This window comes from Megascapheus bottae, chromosome 2 (genome assembly GCF_031878675.1).
Source record: "Megascapheus bottae isolate mThoBot1 chromosome 2, mThoBot2.hap1, whole genome shotgun sequence".
Classification (NCBI taxonomy): Eukaryota; Metazoa; Chordata; class Mammalia; order Rodentia; family Geomyidae; genus Megascapheus; species Megascapheus bottae.
In genome coordinates, this window is record NC_143510.1 from 23,322,175 (window position 1) to 23,343,954 (window position 21,780).

Sequence of the window (21,780 nt, forward strand, 5' to 3'; positions counted from 1 at the left end):
TATAGCTAGATTTTTTTTTGTCACAGTATGCATTCTATTCTAGGATCCTCAAATTCCATGGCTGAATTTTTAAGCTATCTGTAATAAGATTGGCTCTTCATGTTGTACAGTTCTGGGTTTTGACAAATGCATAGCACTATATATCTCTAAGCAGATCCATTCTGCCACAGTAAAAGCAATTTCCTATGATTCCTTTGGTCAAAAATCTTCCCCTTTGAGCCAGGAGTTTGACCTAGTGGTAGAGTGCTTGCCCAGCATGCACGAAGACCCGGGTTGGATTCCTCGGTACCACAGACATAGCAAAAAGCCGGAAGTGGTGCTGAGGCTCAAGTGGTAGAGTGCTAGCCTTGAGAAAGTCCAAGGACAGTGCTCAGGGCCTGAGCCCAAACCCAGGACTGGCAAAGAAAAAAAAAATCCTCCCCTTCCAAACATCCATTTCCCATCTCTGTACCAGTGCTATGGGGCATCTTTCCATTGTTCTTCATCTTGGGCAAAACATCTACATTTAAATATACTACTAGTTAAAGATGTTACACAAAGAACTTTTATTAGGCTAAAAACATTACTTCTCTCTCTAGTTTCACTCGTCATTACCACGTATGGCTACTAAATATTATCAAATGCTTTTCTGCATATATTAATATAACTATAGTTTTCCTCATGGGTCATTACTAACATGATTAAATTATTGACTTAAGAATGTTGAACTAGTCTTTCGTTACTGAGCCAAACTCCACTTAATTATGCTTTACAGTCCTTTCAATATATATCTGTAAATAATTTTCAGTTGCATTCACAAGTTACTGTTCTGTAGACTTGTTTTCCTTGTAATGTCTTTGTTGAGATTTTTATAGAAAGGCACTGGCCTTGGGACACACAAAAGTAAAATCTTCTCTCAGGATAAAACATAACAAAGTCAATTTCTTTTGCCTAATCTCCAATATTTTTGTCTCACCTCCTTTTTGGTTTCCTTGTAGGAAGCTCTAACCCTTGTCAGGTAGTTCCTGTAAAGATCTGCTTTCTCTTTTTTTTTTTTCTTTCTTCTTCTTTTACCCTTCAGCATTTGGGGGAATGATTTTCAACAACCTCTCTTTAATTAAATTGTCCCCAAGTATATGCCCAATCTTCTTTGTGTCAAGATGTCTACTTCTTGGGGGATCCTGAAACTCCATTACCCATGAGTAGATAGAGATCTATATCCAGGACACAAGGGCAGCAAAACTATTTTTGCCTCAGGAGTTCTTTAGTACAGAAGAAATGAGCAGTGAAACCAAACAGTAAATTCCATTAATACATAACCCGTCAGGACCTGCTTGGAGTACAGTATTGCTTAGAAAAGAATTCCTGCAAAGCAAGAAGAAGTCAATATTAACTTCTTAACCTGACTCCAATTCCAAAAAATGGCTCCTAGATATAGACTGCTACCTCTCATTTTACCTTTATTTTCTTCCTTCTTTATTCTTTATTTCTTCCCCTTTATTCTCATGCCATTCTTCCATAAATAATCATGATACCTCATATTTATTTAGTAATTATTTTGTGCTGTCATCTGAATCATTGAATGTAATTCTCACAATAGAATGGCTTCTATTATTCTCCACAACTTCCCCAAGACAGAGCTAAATTTTAAAAGGTTGAATAGATTTCTCAATATCATGTTTATAAATGATGCACTCAGGATTTGAAACAAGGTCTATAAGGCTTACAAACATATATTATTACTCTATATATCCTGATTTCTGGCTTTCTATATTCTCTTCCCTCAATAACCCTAGAGAGATTTTTTTGGCATGTGCCATTTCTCTCTGTCCATCCCAGTTACACTGGTCATTTACTGAAAATAATGTTTACTTAGCTATCACTAAGGATCCCAAGTATATATAGCCAGAGAGAAAGAAGGGAAATGCTTTCCTTCCAATATAAATAGTGGACTTTTAACAGCTTTATTGTACTTGTTAATTTGAAGTAATGAAGCAGAAAAATGACAAAGCAAAAAAACAAGAGAGAAAACGCAGAGTCTAAATCGAGCAAAATCTTATAGCTTGGCTTTAATTCTCTTCACTCTCAATTCAATCTTCATCATACTGGTTAGAAGAGCCATTTATAATTCTCATTTATGTCACACTAAGATTTCCCTCAAGGTATAAATCTTGAAAAATGGCTAAATCGTTTCAAGAGAAGAATGAGTTATACAATTATATTACAGAGCCAGATGCTTATGGCTCACATCCATAATCCTAGATACTCAGGAAAATGAGATCTGAGGATCACGGTTTGATTTCACCCCAGAAGGGGAAAGTCCATGAGACTCTAATCTCCAATTAAGCAGAAAATATTTACAAAAAGTGGAGATACAGCCTTGAGCTAAAAAGGATAAGGGACAGTACAGAGGGCCTTGAATTCAAGTCCCACTATATACATATATATATATATATATGGCAGCATAGTAACCTTTAGCCCACCTTAGCAGGCTTCATTAGAGCCATGTTAATTGTATAAACTATCAACCAGAAGAAACATAACCAATACAATGTGTAACATAGAAACTCAAAAGTTTTAATTCCACAAAGCTAACCAGTTTTACTCTCCTATGCAAAATAGAATTATGGGGCCAGGAGTTTGGCCTAGTGGTAAAGTGCTTGTGTAGCATGCATGAAGACCCAGGTTTGATTCCTTGGTACCACTTACATAGAAAAAGCTGGAAGTGGGACTGTGGCTCAAGTGGTAGAGCACTAGCCTTGAGAAAAGTCCAAGGACAGTGCTCAGGCCCTGAGTTCAAGCCCTAGGACTGGCAAAAAAACAAAAGGCAAAATAGAATGAACAAGCCTGGCACTGGTGACTCACACCTGTAATCCTTGCTACTCAGGAGGCTGAGATTTGAGGATCATGAATCAAAGCTGACCCAGGTAGAAAGTTCCCATGAAACTTTTATCTCCAATTAACTGCTCAAAAACTGGAAGTGGTGCTGTGGCTCAAGGTGGTAGAGTGCAAACCTTGAGAAAAAGTTCAAGGACAGTGCTCAGGCCCTGAGTTCAAGTACTACAACAGAAGAAAGAAGAAGAAGAAGAAGAAGAAGAAGAAGAAGAAGAAGAAGAAGAAGAAGAAGAAGAAGAAGAAGAAGAAGGAGGAGGAGGAGGAGGAGGAGGAGGAGGAGGAGGAGGAGGAGGAGGAGGAGGAGGAGGAGGAGGAGGAGGGGAGGATCAAGAAAATCTAATCTGTTCAATTAAGAAAAATATCCAGTAAAACACTATTAGTAAAATTTTATGCAGTCACTTTTATTGATTAAATTACCAAGTACTCAAATGGGTACTCATGTCTCAATAGCATATAATACTAGCTACTTGGAAGACTGAGAATGGGAGGATTTAATAAACTTTCCTGGCAGGAAAGTTTATTAAACTCCTTCAGAATCCATAGGTTGGAGAGTGGTTCCCGCCTGTTACCCTAGCTTTGCAGAAGGCTGAACTATCAAGGTTCTAAGCCAGCCTAGACAGAAAAGTCCACGAGACACAAGAAGCTGAGCATGGTGGCATATACCTGTTTACTCCAGCTATATTGAGAAGTCTAAAGTAGGAGCATCATCATCCAGGTGCTTGATAGGGCAGAAAGTGGGATCATAAATTATTTCAGACATGTTTATATAAAAGGTATTCCTCATTAACTAATGTTTTTTGAGATATCAAGAGCATCCCAAAGGAAAACTGTATGTAGAAATTTATGACACAGGACATATCATGCTGTTTAAATATCTATTGAATCCAGCGCTGACGATTCCAAGTATTTATTTTCTTTCTTCTCTGTTCTCATAACCTTTCCATGGGGACACAGAATTGTGCTTATCCTTGCCACATTTGCATCTAAAAATGTTAGGAATCTGTACTCTATTTTTAACTAAGACATTTTTGCCTAAAACATTCTTCCAAACATTATGCCCTGAATTCAAAGAAGAAATTTTGGAGAGCACATGTAGGTTTTCCTTTCAGAGGTTATCAGAAAGCCCAGAAAGAATGACAGTATGTGGTCTACTGAAAACTTATATGCAGATTCCTTTCCTATAGATGCCTTTTTCCTGGGTGGCATGTCTGAGTGGGGGAATTCTCCCCATTAAAGCCCTGGTTGCTCAATCCTGTAATCGTAGCTACTCAAGAGACTGAGGCCTGAGAATCACAGTTCAAAGTTAGCCCAGGCAGGAAATACCAATTGCCTACCAAAAAGCCAGAAGAGGATTTGTGGGTCAAGTGGTAGAGTGCTAATCTTAAGCAAAAATGTTGAGAGACAGTGCCTGGGCCCTGAATTCAAGTCACGGGGCGCACGCACACACGTGCTCTCTCTCTCTCTCTCTCTCTCTCTCTCTCTCTCTCTCTCTCTCTCTCTCTCTCTCTCTCTCTCTCTCTCTCCCTCCCTCCCCTCCCTCCCTCCCTCCCTCCCTCCCTCCCCTCCCTCCCTCCCTCCCTCCCTCCCTCCCTCCCTCCCTCTCTCTCTCTCTCTCTCTCTCTCTCTCTCTCTCTCTCTCTCTCTCTCTCTCTCTCTCTCTCTCTCTCCTTCCATGGTCTATGATATAAAAATATTTTGCATCATTAAGCTTCCAAATCAGAATCTGGCTTGAAGGTGTGACTCTTCTGGAAGCTAAATTTCAAATACTAAGTCATCTATTTTTTAAAAAATCCTATAAATTGGCAACAGAAGATGAATTTCAGAGATGTATATTTCATTTAAGATTTCACTTACCAAACCAACCCAGTAAACGATGATACGGAACAGCTGCAGTTCCCCCCACACAAGAGCACAGAACGGTCTTAGTGAAGAGCATAATTTAGCATCCTTGACATCAAAAGCAATTTTAAACACATAATTCAAAATGCCCATTGACAGCGGGTCCCTCTGGCTGGGTATTAATCTGTCAGGATGAATCTGGAAACATCAATGTCTCTCAATTAGAGGCATAAAGTTTAGAATGAGAAATAAAATCAGGAAGGCACAAGCAGGGCACAGTTGGAGAATTGACAAGTCTGAATAATGTGGAAAAAATCATAAGTTAGAGGAAAAGGCCTAACAATAATATAAAGCTTCAGGTTAGCATAGCCCCTACCCTGGAGGGATCAGAGTCCCACAAACCTTTATCTCATGAACCCCTCTGCTGCCTGCTGTGGTGGCCTTGTCAGGGAAGGTAGACAGCCATCCCTGGAGATCTGTGACCATCAACACTCAGTGTGGGAGCCCATTGTGGGTCCTGTTATTTCTTTTCTCTTTTCTGTAATAAAGTGTGAGATTAGTGCTAGAGTCACAGCTGGAAAGGTAATGCCACATCAGTTCTTAAACCAATTTATCCCTTTCCCCAACTTGTCATACTACACAGATAACTATCTAAAATATTTCCATCTACAGGTACATTATTAATGGCTGAAACTGTGTCTCTGAAAGAGAGTTCAAAGACATCAAAAAAAAATCTGTAACTACTAATTAGAGAATTGCTTAACTACATGGGATGATTTCAGAAAGAGGGTTCACTGTGGGACTCGTTGGTTGCTCAACACACCAGACATTCAAACATTTAGATTTGGATTTTGTTGGTTTTTTTTTTAATCATCTGTTCTCAGGACCTTGCAAACAGGAAAAAAAAGATCCCACTTTGCTATTGCTTTTACCAACTTTTCTGAAACTTACATTTACTTTACATGTCTGTTTTTATTATATTTCAGGGGAAAATAAGACTTTCTGAAATATGACTGCTTTCCAATAATATCTTCTATAAATACAACATATTAAATCATTCAAATGTGTTAAACTATATGCAATTCATCTTTCCCAAGGAAGAAAAAGACATTGGACCCTATTTCTGCAACCCAAAACTCTTTTATGATAATAATTTTATTATATTGGAAGATTCTAGTATTCGGTAAATATTTCTTTGATAATCTGCCCAAATATTTTATCTGCCACTTCAAATTCTCTGAAAATTAAGATCCTAAACTCCATACACAGTGAAATTTTAAATCAGACTTGCCTTCAAAATATAACTAATTTTGAAGAAACAAAATCAATTTTGTAATTGCCTGGGGGAAAATGCACTTTGATTCTAGGTTATATGACTGAAAGAAAAGAGCCAGAGGAACACTTTTGAAAATGTTTTTATATGAAACTACTGCCTTAAATTGTGAACATAATTGATATCTGCATAGACTATATCAACACCCACATTTTCAGGACAGATATCCTTTTCACCAGTAGAGAAATGAACGACTGTTCCTTTGAATATATTCACAAAGGCAAGCCTCTGTGCAGGTTTTAGATTCATACAAAAAGTCTAATTAATATAAGAGGCTACAAATGACTGCCTTTTCCAGATGTTAATTATTAAGTCTCTTGAGCTCTGAGTGTGGTCCAGGATATCTTCAAAATTTAAGGCCCCATTGAATATAAACTTCTAACCCATGGGATCCAAATCTACATTTTCAACATGAATCAAAAGTGACTTCTATGCACATAAAATTTGAGAAAACACTGGGTTAAAATAGCAGCAGAGATTGCAAACAAAATGAAAGAGACTGAAAATAACTGAAGTTTCTGCAGCAAAATAACATATGGGGCCCAGCCCATTTTTTTCTACCAAATCACCAACATCTGTTTCTATTTCCTCTCCCCTAGTTTCAAACCATGCCTTGGTCTTTTAAGTCGGTGAATAGAACTTAAGAATAGCCCAGCATTGGCTTCCCTTCTGCATTTTCGGTAATGACCTTTTCTACCACGACTGAGAAGTGAGATTTTCCATTATTCAAAGGAAAAAATGATTGCCAGTGATGAGCTCAGTTTCTCCACATACTATCTGGTGCTCACTCTTCTTGAGTTTAATTAATTGCCTTTCTTTCTTCCCCGTGACATACTAATGTCATAAATGGAAACAAAATGCATTTGAAATCTTTCTGTGTCTCTGTTTCATGGCCTTCATGCCTTTACACTAGGAATATATCACTGAACTCTTTTGCAAATATTAAATCCTAAGCCGAAACTATAAATAAAGGCAGTATCATTTTTCTGGATGTAAGTGGATTCACAGAGACATTTGACAGAAGCTTCCTACTGGCATTGAAATATAGAACCAATAACTACCTGGAGAGCTTCTACAGAGTACAGGAGTTCTCAATGTCACCCCCAAACCATTCAGACACAGTGTTGTGCAAAATGATTTCACAGGAAATAATTTTACATGCTGGGCTTTCTCATTAGTGTTTGGGGCCTGGCGTTGTTGGTTCATGCCTGTAATCCTAGCTACTCAGGAAGCTGAGATCTGAGGATTGCAGTTCAAAATCAGCATGGGTAGAAAAGTCTGTGAGACTCTTATTTCCAAATAACCACCAGAAAACCAGAGTGATGCTGTGGTTCAAAGTGGTAGAGCACTGGCCTTGAGGAAAAGAGCTCAGGGACAGTACCTAGACCAAGTTCAAGGCTCAGGACTGACAAAAAAAATATGTAGGGCTAGCTATGTATTTAAATAGTCCTGAATTTCCAGGAATGTTTATTATTAAGAATAAACATTTTGACCAAGTACTGATGGTCTATGCCTATAATCCTAGGTACTTAGAAGTCTGAAATCTAAAGAATGTTGTTGGAAAGTGTGAAAGAATCTTTTCTTCAACAGCCAGAAAAATGCTAGAGAGAAGATATGACTCTGGTGATAGAGTGCCAGCCATGAGTGATAAGGTATTCATGCTCATGCCATGATACCAACACAGAAGGAAGAAGAAGATGAAAAGAAGGCAGGGGAAAAAAAGAAGAGGATAGAGGGAAAGAGGAAGAGGAGGAGGAGGAGGAAGAGAAAGTGGAAGAGGAGGGTAAGGGGAAGAGAAAAAGGGTTTGAAATATGCCCACCGTGTTAGGTAAGTTTTGGTTAATTTACAGACTGCCAATTCTTACTCTCATGATTTATCATAAAAAGTACGTCTAATTGCAGAAAAAGCCAATAGGTCACAGACAGATTTGTTCCAAAACAGAGCAGAAAGCCACGGTGCTCTACTTTTTCATTTATTTGTGAATCAACTGTGAACCAATTTGTGAAAGGAAAACTTGACTAACTCACCAAAAATGACACTTTCAATCACATGACTATTATTTACTCTGGCCCCTTCCCACCTATCACAATGTCCCATAGGAAAGGAGGGGAAGGATCCTTTGAGATTTCTGGTGTACACAGCTCAAATCAACTCCCCATCACAGATTCCTAATGGCTTCCAATTCATGGATCTCAGAGTAATAATTTTTTGTAATTTATTTTAATGTCAGGGTGATGTACAGAAAGGTTACAGTTACCTACATAAATAAGGTAGAGAGTGCATTTCTTGTCAAATATTCTTACTCCCTCCCACATTTTACACTTCTCCCCCCAAGCCCCTCCCCAACATTGTAACATTCATTTCCAACATTTCTTGTGAGTATCACTATTGCATTAGTTTACCTTTGTTCTTTGTCTCACCATTTTGTCGTTTCCCTTCCCTTCCCTAATTTAGGTAAACATATATACAATATACCAGGTACCAAAATCAAATACAGTGACAACAAGGGTTAAACCATAAGGGGAAAAGATGAAAAAAAGGAAATAATTTCACATGCTACCTTAAAAGCAATAACCACAAAAAAGTCTTGCTTCCATATCTTGGAGTTCATTTTGCTTAGCATGATCTTATATGGGAATATGTACATAGTTATTGATCTATTGCAATCCTCTCCAATAAGTTTGTTTTACACTTCCAATGCTTCTAGCACTGATCCTTTTGCGTTCTTCTAATCTTTCAGTTCTGGCATACATTTTCTTCCTTCCTAATTCATCTTAACTTCATGCTTATCCACCAAAACTGTTCATTCATCAGGGCCTTCCCTTCTCCCCTGCACCAGTATCTTCTGAGAAATAGACTAGGTGAAATCTAATGCCAGAACTATGTTAAACTGAGATATTGGAGTCTAAATCCAACTTACAAAGACGTATATTAAAGCATCCTCTGTACTGTACCAAATGATTCCTTAATAATTTCTCAATTCTTGCTGGGACTTGAAAGCCATTAACCAGTGCTTTCATCCATGGTTGGTCAAGTTCCTTCCTTGTCCCTTTCAGTGGCCACTGCTCACCTGATAATTTTGGCAAGTTTACTCTTCAGACTCAGCAAACTGTGCCTTAAGGAAATGGAAGGAATAACAGATGATCTGGAATAGTAAAGAGCTCAGCAAATTCTCCCTTTAAAAAAAAAAGCAACAATAAAACTGATGAATTTGTCAAAAGTAAAGAATGGGGATGCTGAAAATAGAATAAAGGTATAAAACAAATGGAGGTGTATTGTTGGAGACTGCCTCTGGGTCTCTTAACTTGTTGCCTAGGACTTTTAATATGATAGGCTTAGTAATGCTTTAAGTTGCCTTGATCTGTGTTAAGAAACATCTGCACTGCTATCTTGACAGTTGATTTGTAGACCATTCTGATTTACGTTAAAGTAATGTTTGAAGTGTTACCTCGACAGGTTGACTTGCTCCATCTCCTGTCTTCCCAAGCTCCCTTTCCTTCTTATAATTAGACTCTCACAAACCCCTTTTCCTGCCTATAATGAATCTTGCAAAATTAAAAATTCCGCTGCGCTAGCCCCTGCTTGAGAGCCCTATATAAACCCCCTCTGACTTTCAATAAACAGACCTCGATCAGAGCACTGTCTTGGTCTCATTCTTTGTGTTTGTCTATCCCACTCATTTAGGTACGGTTCCCTCTCGGGTCTCAGTTGACTGAACCCCGCGGGCCAGGGCAGTGTATCTACACAAGAAAAGCTACTGAAAGTCAGTAAGAAGTTCTTCGTGGCATTTGAGCCTCCTCCTTCCCCTCTCTCCAGGTAAATCTAGCTAGGTAGAAGGAAGGGGCCTCAGCCAGAAAGGGTGTAGATTGACCTGACAGTCAACATAGCCCGGAAGAGTCCTTTACATTGTCAGAAACAGTGGTCATTTGGGTGACAAACAAGGAAGATGGCCAATGCAGACTGGCCTGAGGTTACAACAGTTGTGATGGAAAGACATGGATAGTCAGATTCGACGTAAATGCAAGGGGACTGCGGCAATTGGAAAATCTTGACACGCTCCCACATTTGTCTGGAGGTCTGGATGGTAGTAACCTTGTCAGAAGCCATGCTCATACTAAGGAAGAACATGTTACTGCTGGATGAAGGTGAGACCTTGTGCGAATGGAAAGCCAGGAACAAACACTAAACTATCCAAACTGTAAATGCACTCACCCAAATCATGCAAAGATGCATGAACAAAGACTGTCTTAACCACTCCAAGCCAGTGTGTACAACCTGGACTGATTATCAAGAGACCACGAGGAAACTCTAACAGGATAGCAACCACTCTGAAGTCAGGCTTCACAAATGAAATCACTTAACAAAAAAGAAAAGAGGCTGTGCAGAGTCAGCCAAGGTCACACATCTGGAAGAAGAGAAACCTCACAGTCAGTCTATTAAACAACCAAACAAATAAAAACTAAACTAAGGACTGGGAGTGTGGTCTAGTGGTAGAGTGCTTGCTTAGCATGCACGAAGCCTGGGGCTCTATTTCCCTGTACCACATACACAGAAAAAGCCAGAACTAGTGCTGTGACTCAAGTGGTAGAGTACTATCCTCAAGGATAACTATCTCAAGATAACCCAAGGACAGTAGCCTGGCCCTGAGTTCAAGCCCCAGGAGTGGCAAAAAAAAAAAAGCTGGATATGAAATTATCATTTGAATATGGGATGTAAAATTAAAAAATTAAACTAGACTATATTGTTAAAATACCCGGTTTTCAACAGAACTTGAGACATGTAAAAAAAACAATGTGGCTCATAGGAGCCACACATTTAGGAAGAAAAAAAGAAAAGAAAGGAAGAGTGGGGCAGGAAGAAAGACAAGGAAAATCACCTACTAGGGGTACCAGATGTTGAACTTGGAAGTAAATGTCATTAAACTACCTGTTTAAGTAAGATTATCAACCTAAAGAAAAATTGCATTTATAGAGTATGATAACTATAACCTATAAAATAATGAATATCAATGATTTCAGTGGAATACTGTTACAAGAAAGAAAAGGACAAAAAAAAGCAAAGGGGAGATGGGAATGGGGGGGTGGTAGAAGGCAGGCAGGCATGCACTATGTAAAGAGCCTAGAAAGTTCCACTTTCATCCCCAAAACAAGAAGAAAATGCAAAAGTTGAAAGTCAACAAATACTGTTAGATTCATTGCTAAACTGAGGTTACAAGGCAAACTGCTGTCCCAGATTCTAGACAGACAGAGGAGTGCAGAGAACCATAGTTTAGCAAGGGCAAAAGCCACTGGAGCCAAAAACTGAATGATAAATAGCTAGATTCTGTAGGCTAGCATAAGTGTAAAAACTCCTGGAAAAGGCCTACCTGGTTCCCACTGAGAAGATCAGAAATAAATTCCCACATATTCTAGGACATTCTAGGAAAAGAAGAGTAAACACTTTAAACAAAAAAGTATACCTAGAGCATCTTGTTTCCCTTTGTGGAGGCCTACTCTCAAGGAAAACAATAATAGTTCTTCCTTAGCCACAAGGGTACAATCTAAAACTGGAAGAGATTCATAGAATCAGAAGATAGCACTGAACCTTGTAAAGAAACAGTCTTAGATGGTTTCATTAATGGAGACTGAGAACATAGAAAACTCTTCCATAGGTCATAGCCCATACACTCAGGCTCAGTTTTAAAATATTGGAGATTCCAAATGGATAAAAGACCTGGAGGTAAAAGCCGACACACTGAAAACTTTACAAGAAGGAATAGGAGATACACTAGACCTACTTGGCACAGGTCAAAAGTTTCTTAATAAGGACCAAGAATCACAACAAATCAGAGAAAGGCTGGATAAGTGGGACAGCATTAAACTGCAGAGCTTTTGTATGGCAAAGGACATAGCTAGTAAACTAATTAGGAAGCCTACAGAGTGGGAGAAGATCTTCACCAACCACACAACGGACAAAGGCCTCATATCTAAAATATATCAACAGCTCAAAAAATTAAATCACTCCAAAACTAATCTCCAAAGTAACAACCATCCCATTAAAAAATGGGCCAAAGACTTAAAGAGAGTCTTCTCTGAAGAAGAAACAAAAATGGCCTACAGACACATGAAGAAATGCTCAGCATCTCTGGTCATAAAAGAAATGCAAATCAAAACAACTCTAAGATTCCACCTCACTCCAGTTAGAATGGGCAGGATCAAGAAAACTAATAACAACAGATGCTGGAGGGGATGTGGCCAGGAGGGCTCACTACTACACTGTTGGTGGGAGTGCAAACTCGTTCAACCACTATGGAAAGCAGTATGGCAGTGCCTCAAAAGACTAAACATAGAGCACCCCTATGACCCAGCAATTCCACTACTTGGCACTTACCCAATCATCCAGAAACAAGGACATACTAAATCCACTAGCACAACAATGTTCATTGCAGCACTATTCACCATAGCAAAGATATGGAACCAACCTAGATGTCCCTCAGTTGATGAGTGGATCAACAAGATGTGGTATATGTACACAATGGAATTCTATGCTGCTGTCAGAAAGAATGACATTGCCCCATTTGTTAGGAAATGGAAAGACTTAGAAAAAATAATATTAAGTGAAGTAAGCCAGACTCAAAGGAACTTAGGCTCAATGGTTTCCCTCATTTGTCATAATCAGTAGAAACCTTGGGCTCTCCTAGCAGAGATTTGCAATAGAGCAAAACCTTGATACAAAAGGCCATATAGTAGGACGCTAAATGAAAGGATATCTAGAATATAGAAACAAAAGCCAGGTAGTGAATGATTGTTGTTCTTAAGGTCCTATGTTATCTCTCATCTCTTTTGCTGTCCCTTGGTTATCTCATATTGTTACAGTATCTCACTTTGTTACCTGATATATCGGATATATTTGCATTTGGTTATCTGAAATTGGATAGGGAAGGGGGGAAAACAAGATGAGGGGTGGGGGTGGGGGGGAGGGAAATGGGGACCAAGACATGTGAAAGGGTATCAATGTATGGGAATTAATGCACCATCTATCTGGCAAATATCATGTAACCCTTCTATTAATTACAATAATAAATATATGAAAAAAATAAAATATTGGAGATTTATTCATAAGATTATAGAATATTATCCCCTACAGTATCACACTCCACATCAACAGTGGAAAATATACAATTGAAAGAGTTGAAAGAAACAGGCTTTAAGGAGGAGGTTCTATAACAATTCAAAGACAACAGGAAAGGGAACAAAAAGGCATTAAAATAAATTTAAACCTCTGACACCCATCACAACTACAAACACTAAATACACCTAACTTTCAGCCTAAAAACAGAAGCTCATACTGAAGTTCTGTATATGTTAATTTGTAATATATGACAATTCCATATCTAATCTTCAACATATTAACATATCAAGAAATAGCAATATGGAGACATAAAACAATTCTGGAGACATCAGAAAACCTCTTATATGTGACACGTATTTATACAATTATCAGGAAAAAATTAAATAAACAAGATTAATATGCTGAAAGCTGTAATGCTCAACATGGAAGACCAGATGAGTAATATAGTTAGAGGGAGAAGAACTCCAAGGATTGAAATGAAATGGCAGGAATAAAATGCATTATATGGAGAATGCCTTTGATGGAACCATTAACTGAACAATGGTCAAAAAAGCAATCAGTCTAAAGATATTTCTCTACAAATTTCCCAATAGAATATAGAGGGAAGAGGACGAGGGGAAGGAGGAGGGGGAGAAGGAGGAGGCAACGGAGGAAGAAGAGGACGAGGAGGAATCTGTACTTAGGCTTATCATATTCATACTACAGAAGATAGAATATAAAGATAGTCACAAGACAAAGAACTCCAAAAGAGAAGAAATGAGATAGAAGGGAGCAAAACCCCAAGTCCTCTCAAAAGCACACCTCCATTGCACCATTTTCTCCAGTAAGCTCTCATTATGGACAGTTTGCACTACCTTCTGAAAAGAACACCAGCACTCAGAAGACATTTCACATCTGAAGGAACACTAGAACAACGAATCGTTTGATCAAAAATAAAGTTTAAAGCAAGGGGAACTGCCGGTGATACAGATAGATACAGGTCATGGAAAAAGAGATTGAATCTCTGAGAAGTGGTAAACTAACCTAAGAACAAAGCATGAAATTATATGAGGCAAAATGATACAGAGTTGTAACAAAAAGAGGTAAATCCATCATTATATAAAGTCTTTACCACATCTCAGTCAGTAGTTGACATGCATGCCTAGCAAGAATATAGTTGAATGGAAGAGAACCATCAAGCAATATCACTTCATTGACATTTACAAAATACTTTACCCAACAAAAGCACGATACAACACATTTTCCTCAAGTTCACATAAAACATTCACCATGTAGAGCACATATCACATCATTAAACATGCCTCGATGTTTAATGTAAAAATCACATGAAATATGTTTGTAAACCACAATGATCTTAAACCAGAAATCAATAATAAAAATGAAGCCAAGGAATTCCAAAATATCTAGAGGCTAATATAAAAATATAATCTTAACTTCATATACATCAAAGAAAAATTCTCAAGAGAAATCTTAAAAGTAGAGCTAAATGGAAACAAAAATAAAAATTTTCAAAATGTGTGGGCTGCAGTGATAGAAGACTTAGAGGGAAATTATAGCTCAGAATATATGTATTACAAAAGAAGAAAGGTATAAAATCAATAAATCAATGATCTAAGTTACCACATTAGGAAAATAGAGACAGAAAAGCAAAATTAATAACAAAAAGTACTTGAAAATGAGAAAACAGCAGACAAAAAACATCCATGAAACCCAAAACATTTTAAAATAACCAATAAAATTGATATCTTTAGCCAAAAAAGCAAGAAAGAATAACTTATATGCCTCTCTCTGAACTTCACATGAGGGACCAGCTTTAGGTGAATATCCACAAGCATCTCAAACAAATGCAATGAAACCCAGAGCTAGAATCCAGAAGTAATCAGTCATCTTCATTAACTGTCCCTTATCCTTCTTTAATGGAACAATAGGTGATCCAGAAAAAAACTGATCAGGCTACCAAGACATGAGAAAGAGTATCAATGTTTGTGAAGTAATGCACCTCCTATCTGGTGAATATAATGCAACCCTTCTATTAATTACAATAAAAAATATGAAAAAAGAAAAAAAAACTGATCAGGCTGTATGGCTTACACCTGTAATCCTAGCAACTCAGTTAAACTGAGATCTGAGGATCATAATTCAAAGCCAACCTGGGGAGGAAAACCCATAAGACTCATCTCTAGCTAGCCAGAAAATGGCAAAAGCAAGTGCCTTTCCTAAAACATTATCGTCTCTAAAGCCTAAAACACATTGTATATTTATTTCCTCAACATAAGTGAAAAAAGGATCATCTGAAGCAAAATATTCGAGGATTATAAATTTGGTGAAAATTCTTTCCATATATGAGATATAAGTTGAAATAAATTATTGATTTCTTGGCACTAATGCTTGTTTCTAGCACTTGGAAAAAAATGGCACTTTTCACAATGTTGTTTCCAAAGACTCGATTTTTATGGGAACTTTTGATGGCTTTAAGAAACTTCTTTGGACACACTTGGAATTTTAATTTTAAAGAGATTTAGTGAAATGACTGGTAAGGCTGCACGTCGGCCAAAGGTGACAAGGACTTAATAATGTGTTTTTTAAGTAATGTAAAACATGTATAGAAAAGCAATAAAGCAGAGGAAAACTAATTCGAATGTGTTATATCCCCATTTGAAAATGTTCACAGAATGGCAGCAGGCAAATTTAAGCCTTCTGGTATAACTTAATAGAAAGCATCAGTGTTTCAGAAGTTGATGGTAGACAAGTCAGAAGAAAGCTAGTTGAGTCTAAATATTTCCAAGAAAAAAAAAGATAAATGTTAATTTAGGGCAAAACATTATTTACAAATTTATGATCAATGTAGAAATAGAATAAAAACTATTAGAATGTATTATCTAGGATTGTCTTAAAGAGCTAAATGACTTACTCTAATAAACTGTATATTTTAGTATGGTTCTTATTTTCTAAAGATACTCAATGGGTTTGAACATTAAATATATTGTCTTCAAAGGAAGCCAGACCTAGCTTTGAAGCCTATTTCTACCAGTTCCTAGTTGTTTGATCTTGACAAATTTTAATGAGTTTTACTGCTTGAATTCTTTAAAATGAAATGTAAAGCATGAACTTTTTATAAATAAAAAAGCAAAAAATGTATAAAATATTTACCATAGTGTCTGTACATCATAATGCTTAATACATGCTAACTACTAATATTACATGTACTGAAACTAATAAAATTCTTGCTCACACTCCCCCAGACAGTATAGTCTTCTTGTCATCTGCAGTGGACATCTTTTAGTTATGCTCATTGACTGTCATCTGTACATATCTGTCTTCTGAGTACAGGTGTGTGATTCAAAAATGGTATTCACCAAGACTGTACAGTTATGGCTGAAACAAGCAGCCTATCATACCAACAATTGAATGTATACATGTAAAACCAAGATTCAGAAGGGACCTATGAGAAGGAGCAGCTTTGAATAAAGAGACATTTTAGCCAGGTACTGGTGGCTCATGCCTGTAATCCTAACTACTCAAGAGGCTGAGATCAGAGGATCACAGTTCAAAGCCAGCCCAGGCACTTGAGTCTGTGAGACTCTTACCAACTAACCACCAGAAAACTGAAAGTGGTGCTTGTAGCTTCAAGTGGTAGAGTGCTAGCCCTGAGCCAAAGAGCTCAGGGACAGCACCCAGGCCCAGGGTTCAACCCCTACAACCAAAATGAGAGAAGTAGTGGTGGGGGAGGGGACAAGGGGAGGGAGAGATTTTTTTCTTCTTTTGTGTGTGTGGGAGAGGGATGGGGCCAGGGAAAAATTTAGGCCCTTATACTTTCATCTTATCTTTTTCACTCACAGCTGGCACTTTATCACTTGAGCCACATCTCCAGTCTGTCATCTTTCTAATAAGTTAGAGAATCTCTTAGATTTGCCTCTCCAGGATGGCTTCAAACAGACATCCTCAGACCTTAGTCTTCTGAGTATCTAGGACGGCAGTTGTGAAGCACCAATATGCTCAGGTAAGACAGACATTTGTGTGGTGGAGAGCATGGTTTTAAAAATCAGTAAACATGGGCCAGGAGTTTGGCCTAGTGGTAGAGTGCTTGCCTAGCATGCACAAAGACCCGGGTTCAATTCCTTGGTACCACATATACATAGAAAAAGCCGGAAATGGTGCTGTGGCTCAAGTGGTAGAGCTCTAGCCTTGAGAAAGTCCAAGGACTATGCTCAGGCCCTGAGTTCAAGCCCAGGACCAGCAAAAAATAATAATAATAATAAAAATAAAAATAAAAATCAGCAAACACATTCGGGCCTTGACAGTAGCAGTGGAAGGCATTCTAATTTGTGGCCAACACCATGTGACTCTAAGTAAGGCATAGGTAGCAGATTTCTTGTCCAGAAACTGTTCTGAGAAACTCCCTCACAGTATTGGGTGGTGGAGAGAAGTGTCACTGATCACTGATAATGCTTAATAAATCCCTCCCTGGTTAAAATAGTTGGAATGAATTCTGTTGTTTGTAGTTTAAAATCCTAACTAATACAATGCCTAATGAAGAATTAACCTCATCAAGTCTATCTGGGTACCAATGATAAAGAATTAATGTACCTGACCAATGGAACTATAACTCCTCTATACAATAAAATAAAAAAAAAATTAAAGACTATCTATTTGACATCTATCCAAGGAATTAAGAAAGTCTCCAGCTATGCAAAAAATGATATTCTAGGAAAGCACATAAAAAGAAACCAGATTTATACACAGCACAAAAGAAGCCCATTAGAGTTATAGGTTACAAGAGTTTATGAAGAAAAGCAGGATAGGATGCTAATCACTCACATCTCCCGGCCCACACTCGAATGCTGACTCTAGTGGAAGGAGTTTTGAGAAAATACTGAAGGAAGTCTTTGACATTTTCTACTTAAGAGCTTGTTGAACAGAACACAGTTTTGTGGCTGAAGGATAAACTTCTACATGACTAGAAAATGAAGCACTCTTTCTCATTTGGAGGGTTTTCTGCGTGGTGAACAAGCAGAGTACATTTAATATCCTTTGACCAGCAAAGGATGAGACAGGACACGGCAAGGGGAGTTTAGCATAATCAAGAGATGGTGCTGGAAATTTTCAATTGTACCTTTCACTTTTGCAGGGGCATGAATACTTTCTAAATTGTATTTTTTCCCCAGAAAGCTTATTCAGTAAAAGACACTTCGTTATAATAAAAAAAGAGCCGCTTTAAGCACTCTCCTTTTGCAAAACAGTTCTCAGTACAGGGTAGAAACTAGCAGGATGAGGTATAAAGTCTTAGAATACCACTCTTCTTTGTGTTTAAGTTTTACCCTTCGGCAAGAGATCATGAAGAAAAACAGGAAGATCAGGAAAAACAGTAAGAGAAAGATCAGATGGCTGTAAGAAATTGTGATTGTCTTAAGAATATTCAAAGGAAAAGGACGTGTGTTGGTAGAGGATTCTGTTCCTTCGTTCATTCAGCTAGTCTGGGTTCTAGGCTGAGAGGTGCAGGGGCTTCATAGAACTGAGACAGTAGCTCTGTTGCTGCAGGGTATCATGAAGAACAATGATCCAGCCTCTCCTGTGAAAGTCCCCACTGTCCTCTTCAGCTAGGTGCATTTGCCTACATGTGGTGACAGGGAAAATCATTAATAAACAGAGTTCTAACCGAAGTAGGTCAAAGATATTTTGTCTGACAACATGGCCCAGCTTTGATTTAGTTTCTAATCAAAACCGGGTCTAGTAGCTGTGTTCTTTTCTAAACAAGTGGCCTAAGCAATAGTAACTTATGTAAGAAAGAATAAGTCAGGAAGGAGCACAAAGCAGGAAGACTATGGCAGTATTTTAGAACTGCAGAGCCTTCATTCTGGTCTTCCAAGCACAACATATATTTAGGAAACTTAAAATATGTACATCCATGGAAACTTGCTCTGTGGATGCATGAATACTTTTTTTCCCCGGGTCATTAGAATGACCCGGGAAAAAAAATCTGTACTCTTTCTACCAGTCAGTAATCTGATAACCATAGATTGCCAGATAGCATTTTCTTTTAAGAAATAGACGATGACAGCAATTCCACTACTTGGCATTTACCCAATCTGCCAGAATCAAGGACATACTAAAGCCACTAGCACAGCAATGTTCATTGCAGCACTATTTACCATAGCAAAGATATGGAACCAACCCAGATGTCCCTCCGTTGATGAGTGGATCAACAAGATGTGGTATTTATACACAATGGAATTCTATGCTGCTGTCAGAAAGAATGACATCACCCCATTTGTAAGGAAATGGAAAGACTTAGAAAAAATCATATTAAGTGAGTAACAAAGGAACATAGGCTCCATGGTTTCTCTCATTTGTCATAATCAGTAAGTAACCTTGGGCTCTCCTAGCAGAGATTTACAATAGAACAAAACCTAGATACATAAGACCATATAGGATGACACTAAATGAAAGGAGCTCCAGGATAGAGAAACAAAAGCCATATAATGAGTGATTGTTGTCCTTAATGTACTATGTTATCTCTCATCTCTTTTGCTGTCCCTTGGTTATCTCATATTGTTACAGTATTTCACCTTGTTATCTGATACATTGTATATATGCTTGAATGGTTATTTGAAATCAGATAGGGAAGGGGGAAAATAATATAAGGGGTAGGGGTGGGGGAGGGAAATGGTGACCATGACATGAGAAAGGGTATCAATGTATATGAAGTAATGCACCTTCTATCTGGTGAATATAATGTAACCCTTCTATTAATTACAATAAAAATATATGGAAGAAAAAAAAGAAATAGACAGGTGAACAATAATATTTTGAATCAGAATTTTGTGCCTTCTATATGTGTTACTTTCAAAAATGGCAATAAACCCCAGTTCAACCCCAGTTGAACCTGGGGTTCAACTAAACCCCAGCATGTGATAACTGAGGTCTAAAGAAACTGCCTATGAGTCTAATATGCTCTGGTTGCTCCAGTATGAGAGCCCAAGGCGACAGACATGGAGCCTGAGAAGAAATCAGGCATCCTGCTTCTTATGAAAAAAATCATGAATACTATAACACAACAACCCCTAGTTTAAAAAGCCTTGAGCTTTGGCTGTCACATACTACTGAGATGATGAATATATTTCCAGTGCTAAGAGGAAAAAAATGAACAGGAAGTCAATCAAATACTTATCATCTGTCATATGTGCATTTTGGAAAAACAATGGATGATGTACTTAGTGTTATTTAAACAGACGGTGACATGAGTCAATTTTCTTTAGAAGCATCAAAAGTAAAGAAACTACAGGACTCCAGTTCTCAGGCCTGTAATCCTAACTACTCAAGAGACTCAGATTTGAGGATCATAGTTCAAAGCCAGCCCAGGCAGAAAAGTCTAAAGATTCTTAGCTTCAATTAACCACTAAAAAGCCAGAAGGGGAGCTGTGGCTCAAATGGTAAGGCCCTGGCCTTGAGAAAAACTCAGGGTCTATGCGCACTCTGAGTCCAAATTCAAACCCCAGGATCAGCATTAAAAAAAGAAAAGGAAAAATGAAAAAAAAAAACCTTCCAAGTAAATAATGATTCAAATGTAGAACTCCTTAATTTTACGCTTACTAGTTAAAAATTGGAAGTATTTGATAAGGAAAAGCTTCTAAAATATATGATAAACCTCAAGTAAGAAAAGCCAGTGTCAGCCTCTGAGGGGCTGTCTTTACACACAGATTTTTGTCCTGCAGAGGGGTTGCATCCTGAAGAAGTTCTCAGAGTATGACGTGGTGAGTCCTACCATTGTGTTAGTTTTTAATAGGGCCACAATCTTAAGACATGTAGTAACAGTTTTTATATGGTAACTCAGCATAAGCATTTAATCTCAAAAGGAGCCAAGCACCATTCTGGAACACAGGTGGTCATCGAAAAATTTCACAATGAGGACATGAGCCCAGGAACCTGAGCACCATATGCCATACAGATGTGAGGTAATCTGGAAAGTGGCACATCTGTTTCCTGAAGAATTTGTACATGTTGGGACTAAGCCTGACCTCATCACACCCAGAGAAGAGGCATAGCATGTCTACAAAACCCAGGATGCTCAAGCTACAAAAATACACCTAAAATCTAAGTTGAGGCTTTGGATCTGGGGTAGAAACTAGTCATATGAATCAGGCTCAACTTTATACAGAACCTCTCCCACTCCCTAGTTCCTGGGGGCCTTGTGCACTAACACAGCTAACGGAAGATTCCTCCGCGGGACATGTTTCCATGCTTGCAAGGACTTCTGCAAAGTTCTGCATCTTGATAGGAAACAGTACTTAATCTATTATTGAAAGACTATAAATTGTGTGGGTCAATACTGATTTGCTTTATATCCAGAAGTCAAGTATAGATAGGCTTACCTTATTATCATCTGACAGAATGGCCCAGAGCCAAGCCAAGGAAACATACTTGTGTGGTCCAATGAGATATTTTTTGTATCTTCTTACTGTTCCTTCCATAAAAGATTTCCCCAACATGGGCTGGGAGTTTGGCCTAGTGGTAGAGTGTTCGCCTAGTATGCACAAAGACCCGGGTTTGATTCTTATTTCCTCACCTTGGATTGTGACTGCTATAAAGATGCATCTCACCCAAAATTGCACCAAATAATCAGGTG